The sequence below is a fragment of the Hyaena hyaena genome, unplaced genomic scaffold, assembly GCF_003009895.1.
Source record: "Hyaena hyaena isolate Hyena2069 unplaced genomic scaffold, ASM300989v1 scaffold_449, whole genome shotgun sequence".
Lineage (NCBI taxonomy): Eukaryota > Metazoa > Chordata > Mammalia > Carnivora > Hyaenidae > Hyaena > Hyaena hyaena.
The window spans coordinates 859,983-875,498 of NW_024081076.1; positions in this window are offsets into that span (position 1 = coordinate 859,983).

Genomic DNA, 15,516 nt, shown 5'->3' on the forward strand with positions numbered 1-15,516 from the left:
TTTTTTTTTTTTTTTAATATTTTTTATTTATTTCTAGGGGAGAGAGAGAGAGAGAGACAGTGTGAGCAGGGGAGGGTCAGAGAGAGAGGGAGACACAGACTCTGAAATTGGCTCCAGGCTCTGCGCTGGCAGTCAGCACAGAGCCCGACGCGGGGCTCGAACCCACGAACCGTGAGATCATGACCTAAGTGAAAGTCGGACGCTTAACCGACTAAGCCACCCAGGCGCCCCGCCAAGGGTTCTTTTTACATGAGTTGTTATTACATGCTGGGGCTTTTGCTTTGGTTGAAGAAACAAAGTTTATTTTCCTTTTTTTAACTCTTTTTTTAGAAACAAGTGCCAAGACAAAAGAAGAGATGGAAATAGCAGAGACAATAGGATGAGGTTTGCATCCCATCAAACCCCTTGGGTCATATGATAGCTTCTGTGCAAGAGGGGAGTTAGGTCCTGAGCATGATCGACCCCTTTCGTGAGGGACCTGGTGAGAGTCTAGGAACTTCTAATGCTGCAATGGGACTCAGTCACCAGGAAGTTGGGGGGAGGATGTTTCCCTCCCTTTCCTAAAAATACCCTACTTTGACCTCCAGGAGCATGAGGAGCTCAAGCTTGACTGGATGTGTGTATTCACACAGGTGTGGTGAGGTTTGTGCAAGGAGCTGTGAAATCCTGGGTTTTGACAAGGGAAACCTGAGCAAGACTCAGTAGATGCTCCACAGCAGTTTGCTGGGTGGGGCTGAGCTGAGAGGCTGAATTTTGAGCATGTTTTACATGCTCTTTAAAAATCCCTGGAAATGGTGCAGGAAGATGCTTTGCTGGGCAAGGGAAGTGAGGGTACATTGGAAGTACTGACTAGGGCAATTTTAGGTGGAAATTTACTTTCCTTTTACTCCATGTTTCCATGCAGAAGGAACTCTAAATCCAAGATGACCTCATCCCATAAGAATCAACTTAGTGACTTCTACAAAGACCATGTTTTCAAATAAGTTCACATTCACAGGTACGAAGGGTAAGGACTTGAACATTTTTTGAATATCTTTGGGGGGAACCTATTCAACCCACCACACTGCCCTGCTAAAAGAAGTGTCCCTTCCGCTGAAAATCACTATATTTTCTGCTCATCTCAATCAGGTAAGAAAATTTTGTCCAGCTTTATTTTCTATAGTTTGCATTATCAAAACTTTAGTGTTTATAATTTTCTAGGGGAAAAATCATATTTACTTGAATTTCATTTTTCAACATACATTCTGTCTTACTTCCCATCCCCATGGAGTAAGAAGCCCCCAAATGCTTGCCAGTTACACTGTGCCCCACTGATACCTACCAAGAAAGGCAGCCTCCGGCAATTCACGACACAGGCTGCGATTGATTGAACTATTTCTCTTTATTCCTGGGCACCATCCAGACTACATTTTCCACTCTGCTTTGCAGTTTGGTAACTCAATTCTGCCCAAAGGGACATGAGCAAAAGTGCCTCTTATCTCTTCCAGCTGGCCCATCAAGCCTCTCATGAGATCACACATTCTTTCCCCAAGTTCCCTAATGAACCCCTAGTCTGGATATTTGCATTCAGGGCAAACTTGAAAGATATATGTTAATGATGGTGAATCTTTTATGAGTCTAGGTTCATGAATGATTAAGTAAAACAGAGCTCCCAAAACTGATCAGGAAAACTAGTTTGGAAATTAATGGGGTAAGAAATACATTTCTCTTCTATTCGGTATTAAGCTAGAGAGTTTTTGAGAATTATCTGTCACTGCAGTGAACACTTTCTTGATTAATACAAGCAACTAAGGTGATGAGTAATATATTCAGTTAGATCTTTCCTAATCAGGAAGGTTGAAAATCAGAGAAACAGAATGGAGGGTGGAGGAGGAGATTCTATCAAAAATGAAAGAATAAAATTTAAATATTTTGGTAACCCATTAGGTCCTAATGAAATAGCCCCTACTCCCTCACTCCTCACCCTTCTTCTAACATCCACATCTCACTCTCTGGGTTTCCTTCACTCTATTCTCTTTGGCTGCACTTGAACTTGTCACAGGGCCTTTGTGTATGCTACTTTTTCTACCTAGATTATTCTTCTTTAATTCTGTGTAAGATTAGCTTCTTTTCTTTATTCGGGCCTCAGCTTAAGTATACGCTTCCCAAGGAAGGTTTCCTAGATGTGCCTGTATAAACTGTATTTGTAATTTTACAAATAAAGTAACCTCCCCCATACACCCAACCCAATAATTCTTGGTAACATTATTCTGTTGCTGTTCCTATAACCCTTTGAAATAATCATTTAAAATTGTTTACCTGTTTATCTCTCTCATCCCCAGACACTAGAAGTTTCATTAGAATAGGGACCTTATTTGTCTTGGCCACTTTTGTGTCACCAGAACTTAGAATAATGCCAATCAACCATGAAGATGTTCAGTGATGTTTGTTGAAAGAATGAATGAGGAGAGAAAAGAGGGAGCGAAAAAAGGAGAGAAAGACATGGTAGAACATCTAGGAAGATCACTTGTTACTTACAATAAACCTTTAGTTAGTTAAGTCCTGAGTCTACTCCTTCCTTGTTCTATAAGAGGATCTACCATGCACTCTATTATATACTTAAGAATAATATTCTTTCAAACTAGTTCCCCATATTTTTCAAAGTACCTTGTGTAGTAACTGGCATATTTCACAAAGAAGAGAATGTTTAAGTTGGATCCACAAAATAAGAAAATGCTTGAGAGGTAAAGTTTCACAGTTTGAGGACAATTGGCTAGTTTTCGTTGCAGCCCCAGAAGGAGACCTAGCAAAAGATTATGAGGACTCAGAGATTCAACATATCTCAGGAGGGCTGGACTTAGGAAAGAGACAGAAATTAAACCGTTTCAAAGGGCCCAGGAACAGGAGAGGCAATAACTGTCTAACGGTAGAAATGGTCTAGGCTGTCCTAGATTTGCTGCTGCACCATGACATGCCTGAGCACGGCCCCTCTGTGAGGGTCTCACTTGCCACCATGGTTAATGAGTTCAGATCTTTTATTTTTGTGCCATTTGAGCAAGAGCCAAAGAATCAAATAGGAGAGTCTGATTGGCAAAGCCTAGGTCATATGACTGTGCCTTAGCTATAACTCCATCAGTTTCTGGTAGGAGAGAGGGGAGTGCCCTGAGATGAGAGACACATTCCAGGAAACTGGAATTACCAAGGCATAAAGGCAAGAACCTGCATGTTGAATACTTGGAAGTTCTTGAAGGAGGTCAAGATGAGGAAAAGGAGGTCAAGATGAGGAGATGGAGATCAAGATGAGGAGAAGGAGAGAGTTTTGAGGGCACTAAGGAAGGCTATGGTCCAGTTGGGAAGAGCCTTTTGTGTTGGGCTTAGAAATTTGGGCTCTATCCAGGACAAAATGTGCATATTATTTCTCTAACTAGATCATAAATTCCCTGATGGTTTAGAAGGTAAAAAATTTATCTCTCTACCCCACTGCCACCCTACACTGCCAACCGCAAAAATATACAGCAGCAAGCACAGTACTTTATACCTCACAGCCAATCAATAAAGTCCTTTCAAGTTAAGTAGAATGCAGATGACAACAAGTTGAGATAAATTTATAATAAAAGAATATAAATAAAAAGCCAAAGCAGGGCAATATTAGGAAATTAGAAAGGGCCTTGTTCATGTCCAGCTCCTTCAACCTACCCTTTTTAGGGCTCTGGATACACCTCTTTCCCCTATTCTCCCCTTCCCTAGAAGATGCACAGGGTAATGGAGGAAATGGCACTTAAATATGGTATCAGTTACACTTGTGGCGATGAGCACTGAGTGTTATGTGGAAACTAATTTGACAATAAACTATTTGTAAAAAATAAATAAATAAATAAATAAATAAATATGGTGTCAGTTAGACATGACTTCCAATCCATGCTCTGCTGCTTACAGCTATGTGACCATGGGTAAGTCCTTAAGCTCTCTGCTGTTTAGTTTCCTCATTCACAAACAGGGACTCATGGTAGCGAGCTCACAGTTGTGATAGTTTAACCTAACAGGGAAGTCCCTTTCTGTTCCCACTGCATTCCTCTTAGTGAGGCACCAAATCCAGCCCTGACCTTCCTGCAGCTTTCCAATGCCCCAGGATTCCTTTCTCTCCTTCTCCCCTCCTGTGCCCAGCCTTAGGTTCTCCTCCATCTTAAAGGGGATAGCTTGTGATTCATATAAATGAAACTTTAATGGTGTATTTAGAGGCAGTTAGAGAAATATCTTTGTCAGCACAGCACCCAGGGTCGTTTCCATAATATTGATTGGTAATCGCTTTCACCTACAATACATCTGCTAGGTACATTTCAGCCGTAATGTACAAAATTAATAAACCATTAGGAGGCAGAATAGAGCAGAGATGGAGAGCATGATTTCTGGGGTCTATTCACCTCCATGAAAATTCTGGTTCTGGCAGTTACGGGCTATGTGACTTTGTGCAAGTTACTAAAACAATCTTTGCCTCAGTTTCCTCATCTGAAAAAGAGGGAGGATAGCCTCTGTTATGTGAGGTTGCTAAAAAAATTAAATGAGTTAATATAGGTAAAGTCCTTAGAACAGTGCCAGAGATAGAATTGAAATCAGTGGATTAAAATGAGTAAGAAAAATATCCCTAAATGTGAAGAAAATGATATTCTTGTATGATTAACTTTCTGTTATTCAAAACAACTGAACATATAGTGTGAGCAGACTTGCGAACTCTGACTCAAAGGTAAACATTTCAAGCTCTTACCAAATGAAGGTAAGGCACCAGAGATTTATGAAGTGTGACACATACTAGTCATTCTTTCATGCATTGAGAAGAAAAAAAATAGGTGACCTGAGCCAAACACAGGCATCTGTAACCATCTTCTTCTCTTTCTCTGTCTGTCTCTCAGACACACACACACACACACACACACACACACACACACACACACACTTTTTTTCCTATCTGTCTTTTATACTAAGTTCATATCTTGTCTGAAGGATTATTAATTTGTATGCAATTTGACTTTAATGCCATTATGAAAACTATAGTATAGTATAGTTATGAGTACAAGCCCTGAGCCATACTTAATTTCCTTATTTTTCTGCTTGTTTTGCAGAAAACAGATTGAGAAAAGGAGATGTTAAGATACTTGCACAAGAATATTCAGAAGTGGGACTATTTTTACTGAGTGTCTATAATGGGCTAGAGATTTTAGAGTTCATGCCTCATTTAATCTCTATAATTCTTCATAAAAGGCATTATGCCCATTTCACAACTGAGGAAACTGAGCTCCAACAAGAATTAGAAGTTTGTGCAAGATAATAAAGCTAGTAAGTAGCAGAATTGTGATTTAAAGTTCATTTTGCCCACCCACAATGTCATGATTTTTCTTGGTTTCTCAACTCTTGTAACTGATTCTTCAATAGTTAGATGGAACCATAGTAACGGATATGGAATTTTTATGTCAAAATGGCCAAATTTGGGAATTTCATATAATTCAGTGTGTACTTAGAGGTATGCTATGCAGAAATCATGACAACTCCTTGTTATTAGTCTTGCTTCCCTATCTTTTACTTTTTCAAATTCACAGCTTGACAGCCTAATCAGTAGGTATTGACACTGATTTGAATGAAACACTGTTGGGAAGGATTTTGGAGAATCTAAGGTATGGTCTCTGCTCTCAGGTGACTATAATCTGGTTGGGGAGATAAGACAATCACTAAAGAAACCAGCAAAGAGCAAAACAATGAAGGGGAAATTCATCTGGCTATCCATCCATGAATATTTGATATTCCATCAAGCCCTGTCCTTGCCTCAGATGGATGCAGTGATGAATAAAAGAGACATGGTTCGTGTCCTCATGGAGTAATGGAGGAGCGAATAGTGGACAAATAATTAGATTATTACAGATGTAAAATATGCTTGGGGTTCCCATCAGTTCTTTTCTCTTTCAGCTAACACTCTTCTTACCTGGACAAGTTGTGTTTCTTTAGACCCTGTCCTGGGGTCCATCTTCATGGACTTCTCTGACGTCAGTGGAATGTATATTAATTTTCAAAGCAGACCTGTTTTTATTTTATGGACTCCCATTTCTTTGTTTCTGAAGAATGACTTTTCTGGCAATTCAGATTAGAACCATCCCCTTAATGTAAAGCAAATATGTATTTAAGTTGGGTGGGCTCATTTTTTTTTCTGTGACTTTGCAACTACAAATAAGCATCCAGCTTGGGAGAGCTAAATAAAGAATGTGATTAAAAACTTTCTCCTTAAAACATGAAATTACAAACCACAGTGGGCTCAGTTTCAAGTATGCTCATGATTTGCGGAGAGACAAATGTATTCTTGATGCTCTTATGCTATTAGTGGAAACCATGTAGCCACTGGGTGGAGTACATGAAGGAGGATTTAATAAGGTAGATAAAACCCCAGATGTAACCATTGAGGCAGTGAAACTCTTTAATCACATTTTCTTTGTATTATGGTTGAAATTGTAACCAAATTAGATACTTTGAAGATAGATTGTGTTTCATAAACATATTTTATAAAAGGCCTGACTAACTTTAGCATACATTATGATATGCTTTCACTAACTTGAACCTCCTGTATTTCAATCAAGTTTAGCATTCTATTTAACCCAAGTTTTAAGGACTTGTTTAGAATTTCAGTATTGGGTATATTTTAGGGAATGCAAATTGGTTGAAGGATATTTGAATCTGAGTATTAAATCATCTTTTAATGGGAGCCTACTATTTCTCAGAAGCTTTTATTTCATTGCCACAGCATAAAAGATGTCTCAATGCTACATAATGGAGCACTTTAATCAATATGTGAGTCCATTGGGTCATAAGAGTTCCTTCCACTGCTTCCAGCAATATTTATATTGACATTTTTATGCATTGTGCACTTGGTTTCAAAGTCCAGAAATCTTTGGGCTTGGTTCATAGATTAGTAGAAGTATATTGACTAGTAAAAATAAATCCTTTCACACACACACACACACACACACACACACACCCCAAAGGAATGAATAAGCATTTGACAATATAAGGCACTAGCTTCTCCAGAACTCTACCACTTAAAATCAGCTCAACAACAATAATAGGAAATGTGATAAAATGAATATGGCATGCTATAGTTTAATATTTAAACAAATGAAAATATAGGAATTATTATATTATTGCACCAAACAATCCTGTGAGTTAGGAATTATTTTCTCTATTTTATAAATAAGGGAACTGAGGCTTAGAGAGGGTTAGAGCCTCACCAAATATCATAGTTAAGAACTGAGAGAGTTAATATTTGAATCAGGGATATCAAACCCCAAAGCTAACACACTTATCTGTAAATAATATTGCCTGATGGGAAGGAAGAAAATCAGCTATCAGGCTGTCAAAGGCATCTAAAAAGGAGGCTGTAAGTTGATAGCAGTAAGAAATTACCCATTGTGGTTTCCAACTAGATAAAAGCATTTTCAATAACTGATGAGTGAGACATTTTAAAAGAAGAAATGACAGAAAACTGGTAATTTAGATATACATCATAAGCATATTGGATAAAATCAAAGCTAATTTTAGTTTCTACCTTGAAAAGCAATATAGTGATTAAAAGAGCATGAACTGTGGAGTCAGGCTCTTCTGGATCCAAGCTTTTGCTTTGTTTTAGTAGCCATGCAATTCTGGGGAGTTAATTTCTTCCTTTCTTCCTCTCTCCCTCCTCCTCTCCCTCCTTCCCTACCCCCTTTCTCTCTGTCTCACTTTCCTCAATTTCCTAAATGCTTTAAAAATAGGGTTACAAAAAATGATTCTATCCTAGTGTGGATTTCCCCTAATAGCCTGAGGTAAGACTTATGTGGAGGAAATGGTATTATTTTGGGAAGTGGTTTTAAGGAAATGGAGTAGTGAGGGAGGGAATACTAGGAAGTGTCAAACACGAAAGGAAGAAAAAGCAGATCCAAGGACAAATGGGGGATGGTCTTTCTGGTATACCTTTGAAGAGCTAGGTTAAAAAAATTATTTTTTATTTTTTATTTTCTTTATTTTTTTATGTTTTATTTATTTCTAGGAGAGAGAGAGCGCCAGCGCGAGCAGGGGAGGGTCAGAGAGAGAGTGAGTCACAGACTGAAACAGGCTCCAGGTTCCTAGCTGGCAGTCAGCACAGAGCCCGACGCGGGGCTCGAACCCACAAACCGCGAGATCATGACCTAAGCGAAAGTCGGACACTTAACCGACTAAGCCACCCAGGCGCCCCCCCCCAAAATTTTTTTAATGTTTTATTTTTGAGAGAGAGAGATAGAGACAGCATGAGCAAGGGAGGGTAAGAGAGAGAGGGAGACACAGAATCCGAAGATAGGCTCCAGTCTCTGAGCTAGCTATCAGCACAGAGCCCAATGTGGGGCTCAAACCCACCAACCATGAGATCATGACCTGAGCTGAAGTCAGATGCTTAACCCACTGAGCCACCCAGGGGTCCCTGAAGACCTAGGTTAAATGCATCTCAGAATTGTTCCATCAAAGAATGGCAATAGCCTTATTATCAGAGCCATCTCCTGTTGTGCTAACTTCCTCCTTAAAGCTTTGCACATGTGTCAGAGTAGCAGAGTGGACATACCTAGGAACCCCACTTCATGGTGGTAGAGAGACCTTAGGGCAGAAAGCATGAGATCCTCAGGGGGATTGAGGCGAGATCCTTTCAAATTATACATGTGTAGAAGTAGTTGCTATAGTACAAACCGGAATGGAAAGGTAAGCCCCAATACTAGTGATAGAAAGAATATCAGTGATTGCAGGGGCCAGGGGATGGGATAAGGGGATTGACTACAAACACATGCAATAATTTTGGGAAACGTTCCATGTGGTGAAAGTGGTATTGATATACATGTCACAAACTTTATCCAATTGCACCCTTAAAATTGGTGAATTCAATTATTAATATAATCATAATTATTATAAATTACACCCCAGTAAAGTTGATTTTAAAAGAAAGGGTGAACCAAGAAGATGTGCAACACAAACAAGAGGTATCTGATAATAAGTACCTACCTATGATAATAGTACCTACCTAGCTACTATAATAATACCTACCTCGCTATTATACAGTATAATATATAGTAATACTATATCGTATATAGTATAATATACAGTAATATATAATTAATATAGTTTATAATGTATATAGTATATAGTAATAATGATAGTACCTACCTAGCTATGATAATTATTATCAGTTGCTTGAGATAACCGTAATAACTTTGAAGTAAGTGGGAGAGCTGGAGTTGAACTAGTTTGAAGGAAGATTGATTTGTTCAAATTAAGCTAATGTTAGAACATACAAATAACATAAATTGTGAGCAATGTAGAATTTTTCAGTGAGAAGTGTGGAGCTGGATTTTTGAGAGAGAACCTTAAGGAAGGATAGTTAATGGAGAAAAAATAGTAAGTGAGAATAAAAGGGACATTTTGCTGAGAGAGGATAAAAGAACCAAGGAAATCATTGAGTGTACAAAAAGATGAAAACCCATGCTCATTTAATGCCTCCTGTGTGCCAAGGACTTCATCACCACACCATTGAGTAGATACAACTGTTTCCATGATATAGATGAAAGAATTAAGGCTTAGCAAGGTAAACCCACTAGCTCAAGGGTATGCAGCCACTATGTGGCTGAGGGGGCATTCAAACCTAGGATGGGTCTGCCTGATCCAGAACAGTCTGATTTTAATGTGCACTTTTGGAGTGGGACAGTGAGAATTATAGAGACTTAGAATGGCATAGGTCCTGAGAACTAATGTAAGGATTTGGAGACACTTGATATAATAACTGATACACAGCCGTAAAGAATAACCTCTAACGGTGGTGTGTGTGATGACCTTTCAGTGTATAATAAGGTTCAAAAAAAGATGTGATGGTAAAGAGAATGTAAAGTTAGTGAACATAGACTCACTGATGGAAAACTTTGTGAGATGAGATGGATGAGAAATATAGTAATATAGGTATAGCCACTCAAGGCCCAGGATACAGATTTTTTTTTTAATTCAAAAAGTCTTTTACATTTATTTATTTTTGAGAGACGGAGTCAGACAAAGCATGAGCAGGAGAGGGTCAGAGAGAGAAGGAGACACAGAATCTGAAGGGGACACAGAATCTGAAGCAGGCACCAGGGTCTGAGCAAGCAGTCAGCACAAAGCCCGACGTGGGGCTCAAACCCACGAACCATGAGATCATGACCTGAGCCAAAGTAGGAGACTCAACCGACTCAGCCAGACAGGCACCCCCCAAGATACAGATTCTTATTTAATGCAGCCAGTGTAGACTATATGGGTTAACTTTATTTTTTATTCCCTATTTATGTTTATGCCAAAGAAAAAAAGACAATATGAAACATCTGCATTTAGACAAGAAAATGTGATTACATTATACTAAAGGACACTTCTTGGGGCATCTGGGTGACTCACTCTGTTGAGTGTCCACCTTCAGTTCAGGTCATGATTTCATGGTTCTCAAGACCCTCATGAAGCTCACTGCTGTCAGCCTGTCAGTGCACAGCCCCCTATTGATCCTCTGTGCCCCTGTCTCTGCCCCTCCCCACTTGTGCTCTCCCTAAAATAAATAAATACTAAAAAAAATCTGAAGGATGCTTATTGATACAGGAAGATAGTGGCACTGAAGCAGATGGCTCTTGGCTTGCTTCTTCTTGTTATTTGCTGCCACTGTTTGCCAAAGATCCAGCATCTGTGTTCCAAGAGAAGCCAAGAGGCTGGTGCTCAGATGGTGAGATGAAGACCTGATTTACTGTCTGTATCTGTGCTGATTTTACCAGTTCCTTTAGTTTTTTATTAAAAATTTTTATTGGAGTTTTATATATTTTTTTTTTTTTTCAGAATTAGATTACCTTCCCAGCTGCTAGAAAGCATGGGGCATTGGGGGAGTCAGCTACTGCCTGGACTAAAAGATAGAAAATTTGGTGCTAAACCTTGGGTATATCATTCATTCATAGTTCTTGAGAGTCTTTCTGCATCTGGCACCATTCTAAGTGTCACAGAAACCATAGTGAAGAAGCAGCAAAACCTGAGCCTCTATGTAGAGCATATACACAAGTAAATGTGCGTGAGAGAATAAATTAATTTATAGAGTCAGAAAGAGATAAATGCTATAAAGCAAAGTAACACAGGTTAAGAGTATAGTGATGTGACGTCATTATCTTAGGGTGGGTGGCAAAGTTCTTTCCAAAGAAGTGACATTTGCATAGAAGCTGAATCATGTTAGAGAGTTAGCTATTAAGCATCTGTGTGAAGATCTTTATGCAGGGAGACTAGCAGATGCAAAGTGCTCGGGGAAATAATGGATAAGTGCTTTTTGTGATTGAGGAACAGCAACAGGACAGCATGGCTGGAGCATGATGGGAGATGTGGGAAATAGAGATTTAGCCAAGCCCAGATCATGGAAATACAGTATTGCAGCCCCACTGACAAGAAAGACATTTAAATTTTCCCTTATGTGTGATAGAAGGCCATTGGCAGATTGCAAGCGGTGGAGTGTCATTTCTAACCTCAGGCTCTGTCCTAATTAGGCATGGGAGAGAATAACACCCTTGTTCCTTATCATTTGCTGAGACAGTTCCCCATGATCCGTGTAGTCGGGGAACCAATGCCATTTTCCTGGTAACAGGGCAGAGTTGAAACGCCACCCTAGGCATTTATCTTGGTAATTACCAACATGCGCATGAGTGCCAAGTATTAAATCAGTGTTTGATGACCACAGTGGTTCCAGAGGCTAGCCTGCAGAGTGAGCTTTTTCTAGGAGAGGGAAGAATTATGAGATGGTAAGCTGTGATGAAGGTGCTAGTAGACAGGACTAGAGCTTATTGTAAAGCTGCAGCACCTAAAAAAAAAAAAACAAAAAAAAAAAGGTCAAGATTCAAAGAGATAAATTTTGCAACTAAACAGACATGGCTAGGCCTTTGAAACCAGGGAGTAGTGAATGAGGAATCTGTATGGAGTCAGAAGGTACCTACAAATTCCATACACATGGCTGAAGCAGCATTTTTTTTTTTAATGTTTTTTTATTTATTTCTGAGAGAGAAAGAGAGAGAGACAGTGTGAGCAGGGGAGGGTCAGAGAGAGAGGGAGACACAGAATCTGAAACAGACTCCAGGCTCTGAGCTAGCTGTCAGCACAGAGTCCGACGCGGGGCTCGAACCCACTAACCATGAGTTCATGACCTGAGCTGAAGTCAGATGCTTAACTGACTAAGCCACCCAGGTGCCCCTGAAGCAGCATTTTGAGAAGAAAAACAACACCCACGACTGGTATCCCTACCTACTAGTAAATCTAGGACTTTGCCTCTGTCAGTCAATAAAACTGTCTCATGTTTGTTACTTTTTTATGGTTTCCAAACTCCTGTCATGCTTATGATTTGTTTGACTTTCACAACAACTTTGAGAGATAGGCAGAACAGGTAAGAGCCTTAATATTCAAAGATGGGGTACCTGTGGGTCAATGAAACAAAGTCATCTGTTCAAGGTCATTGTGCTGTTCAGATTATCATGGGTCAAAGACAAGAATAGAGTGTAGGTCTTTTGATTCCTGGTTTAAAGTTCCACACCTTAGAGCATGCTATTTTATGAGGATTGTAGTGTGTTAAAAAGTTGATCCTTGAACCCCATGGGTTTGATCTACTTTTGCATGGTATTTTTTTACAAATATAATATAGTACTATAAATGCCTTTTCTCTTCCTTATGATTTTAACAAACTTTTCTCTAGTTTACTTTAGTGTAAGAATATAGTATATAATACGTATACTATACAAAATATGTTTATGTTATCTCCAGGCTTCTAGTCAACATTAGGCTATCAGTAGTTAACTTTTGGGGAGTCAAAAGTTATATGCAGTTGTTTGACCATGCAGGGGTCAGTGCCCCTAACTCCCACATTATTCCAGGGTCAACTGAAAATGGAGTGAATGAAATTTTTAGGGGTTAAAAAGTAATAAATGCCTATTTGTCCCAAAAGGAGGAAACTGATTCTAGGAGATAAAGTCTTGATATGTAGAGAAATCAAGAAAGCAGACGGATCCAGAATATAGACTGGAGGTGTCACGTCCTTTCTTTGAATACCAGGAGGGTAGAGGGTGGAGGATTCATCAGATGACTTCTCAAGGCCCTTCTGGTCTCCAGAGTATAGCTCATGAACTTGTCCTCTTCAGAGCTAAATCCATCTACTCGATCAGGTTGCTAGAATAAAACATTACTCATATGCAGGTGTTGCTCAAGTGTATACATTTAACTTCCATACAGCTCAGGCTTTCATACATTATATACTGACACTCCTTAAGTGTGTTCCCTTTTTTAATTACTTTAGATAATGAGAGAGAGAGCATGAGCTGGGGAGAGAGGCAGAGGGATAAAGAGAGAGGATCCCAAGCAGGCTCCACACTGAGCCCTGAACCCCATTTGAGGCTCTATCCTGGGATCATGACCTGAGCCAAAATTCAGAGTTGGAAGTGCACCCAACTGAGCCACCCAGGCACCCCTAACATGTCTTTCCAATAGTAAATTCATACTTTTACTTATCAGTTGGCAAACAGTTATTTCAATCTGCCAGTTAATAGTTTTATTTTCGAAGTATCACCATTTATGTCTTTATAGTTGTGTTTCTATTTTTACTTAAATACTTCAGCATACCACCCTTAGTCTAGGAAACAAAAGGCAATTTTTTAAAGTTTTTATTTTAATCATCATGACAAGTGGACTCCTTAATGCTCATTAACAAAGGGCAATTAAAAAAAATAAAAGTGCTACCAGATGACTGTAGTAACATTGAAGCAAAGGCCAAATATTCTTGAAACAAAGGGAGAACTCATTTGGAGGGCTAAAGAAAAAAAAAAAAGACAGTTTTTTTTCAAAGACAGTTTTATTTTTTAAAATCCCAATCCAATACTTAACTGTATATTTGACTGCATTAAAAGAGCATGTATTCATTATTCAGAACATAATTCTGGAAAGGTATGGTTGATGATTCTGTTGAAAGACGCAGGATGTAGCAATGGAGGAAAGAAATAGATCCTTAAATTGTAAATGGATAAGCAACATAAAATATTTCAGTGATAAGAATACAGAGAAAATTTCTTAAGAGCTCAAAGAGTTGTGGGTAAGATAGAGACCTTTATCAAAGGAACAAAAGAAGTTGATATTATATAAGCACAAACACCATAAAAAGTTCCATTTACTTTGTGCAAAATCATCAACATTAAATGTTTGCTCATATATGTCACTTCCAATATGGGACAGAATCAAGAAATATAAAACACCATTTTATAAAATTATAGAAAAACATTATCACATTTATTTTTATTTAATCTACATAAAACAAAGACCGTAGTTATCTGTTCAGACCGTAGGTACTCCACAGTACCTAGCAGAGTTCTGGTATACAGGAAGAACATGAAACAAATCATGTTGTAAACATCTTACTAGAATAAAACAATGATCAATATTCAAGAAGAAAAACCAAATACTTGTATCATAACTAGTGATTTATCTTGATCACATTTAAGACTATTGCTTGACATATGTACATTCACATTTCAAACACAATTCCAAAGCATATCAAGTGAGGAATTGCCTACAGTCTCAGATTGCTTGACCAGAACTGATGCATTCCTAGGTTTAAATAGGGAACAGATAGCAAGGTATAGAGATGGAAGGAAGGAAGGAAGGAAGGAAGGAAGGAAGGAAGGAAGGAAGGAAGGAAGGAAGGAAGGAAGGAAGGAAAAAAAAGGGGAAAAAAGAAGGCAATTTTTAGTTCCACAGTTAACCATGACCTTCACCAAAACATTTACTAGGCCTATGTCCTCATCTGTAAAAGGTAATTCTCAGTTCCAAAATGTCAATAGAAAGGGGGGAAAGAAAGAATAGCCTAAAAATGAAGAAAGGTCAAGTCTTCCCTGGTCATCTCCTCCTTGTTCTTAAATCACTGAATCCCTACCCCAAAGTCAGTCACTCCCTGTTCAGCTCTGTCAAGGCCTTCAGCTCAGACCACTACCTCACCCCTCAGTACACCAGAACTCATCTGTTCCCCCCACCTTAGTCGTAATTCACCTCATCTCCCAATGTTGGGGAGCTGGCGGTTTGAAAGAGTATGCACAACACAGAACCAGTTCAGAGGAGCCTGTGAAGAGTAGCGCCGTTCACTCTGTTCAAGACACTAAGGGACACAGGCGCAGGGCTAACGCAATATGGGTGAGTTCTCTGAGAGCGGCTAGATTTTAGCACATTATGCCCCACTCTATACCTACTACACCCCTGGGGAGGTGGGTGCTGTGTTCTGATTTTAAAGACGAGGCTACTGAAGGTTCCAGAAACTCACCCCACGCCATCCAACTTTTAAGAGGCATTGCTTGAATTCGAGCTCAGGCCAAGAATGTCTGACTCGTCCCCATGTGTGTTAGAGAGATATCCGGTTGGGCGCCCAGGAGGGAGGCGCCTCTAGGAGAAAAGTTGAGACCCCCGCCCCCCCCCCCCCCCGTAGCAGGTGGCAGAGGC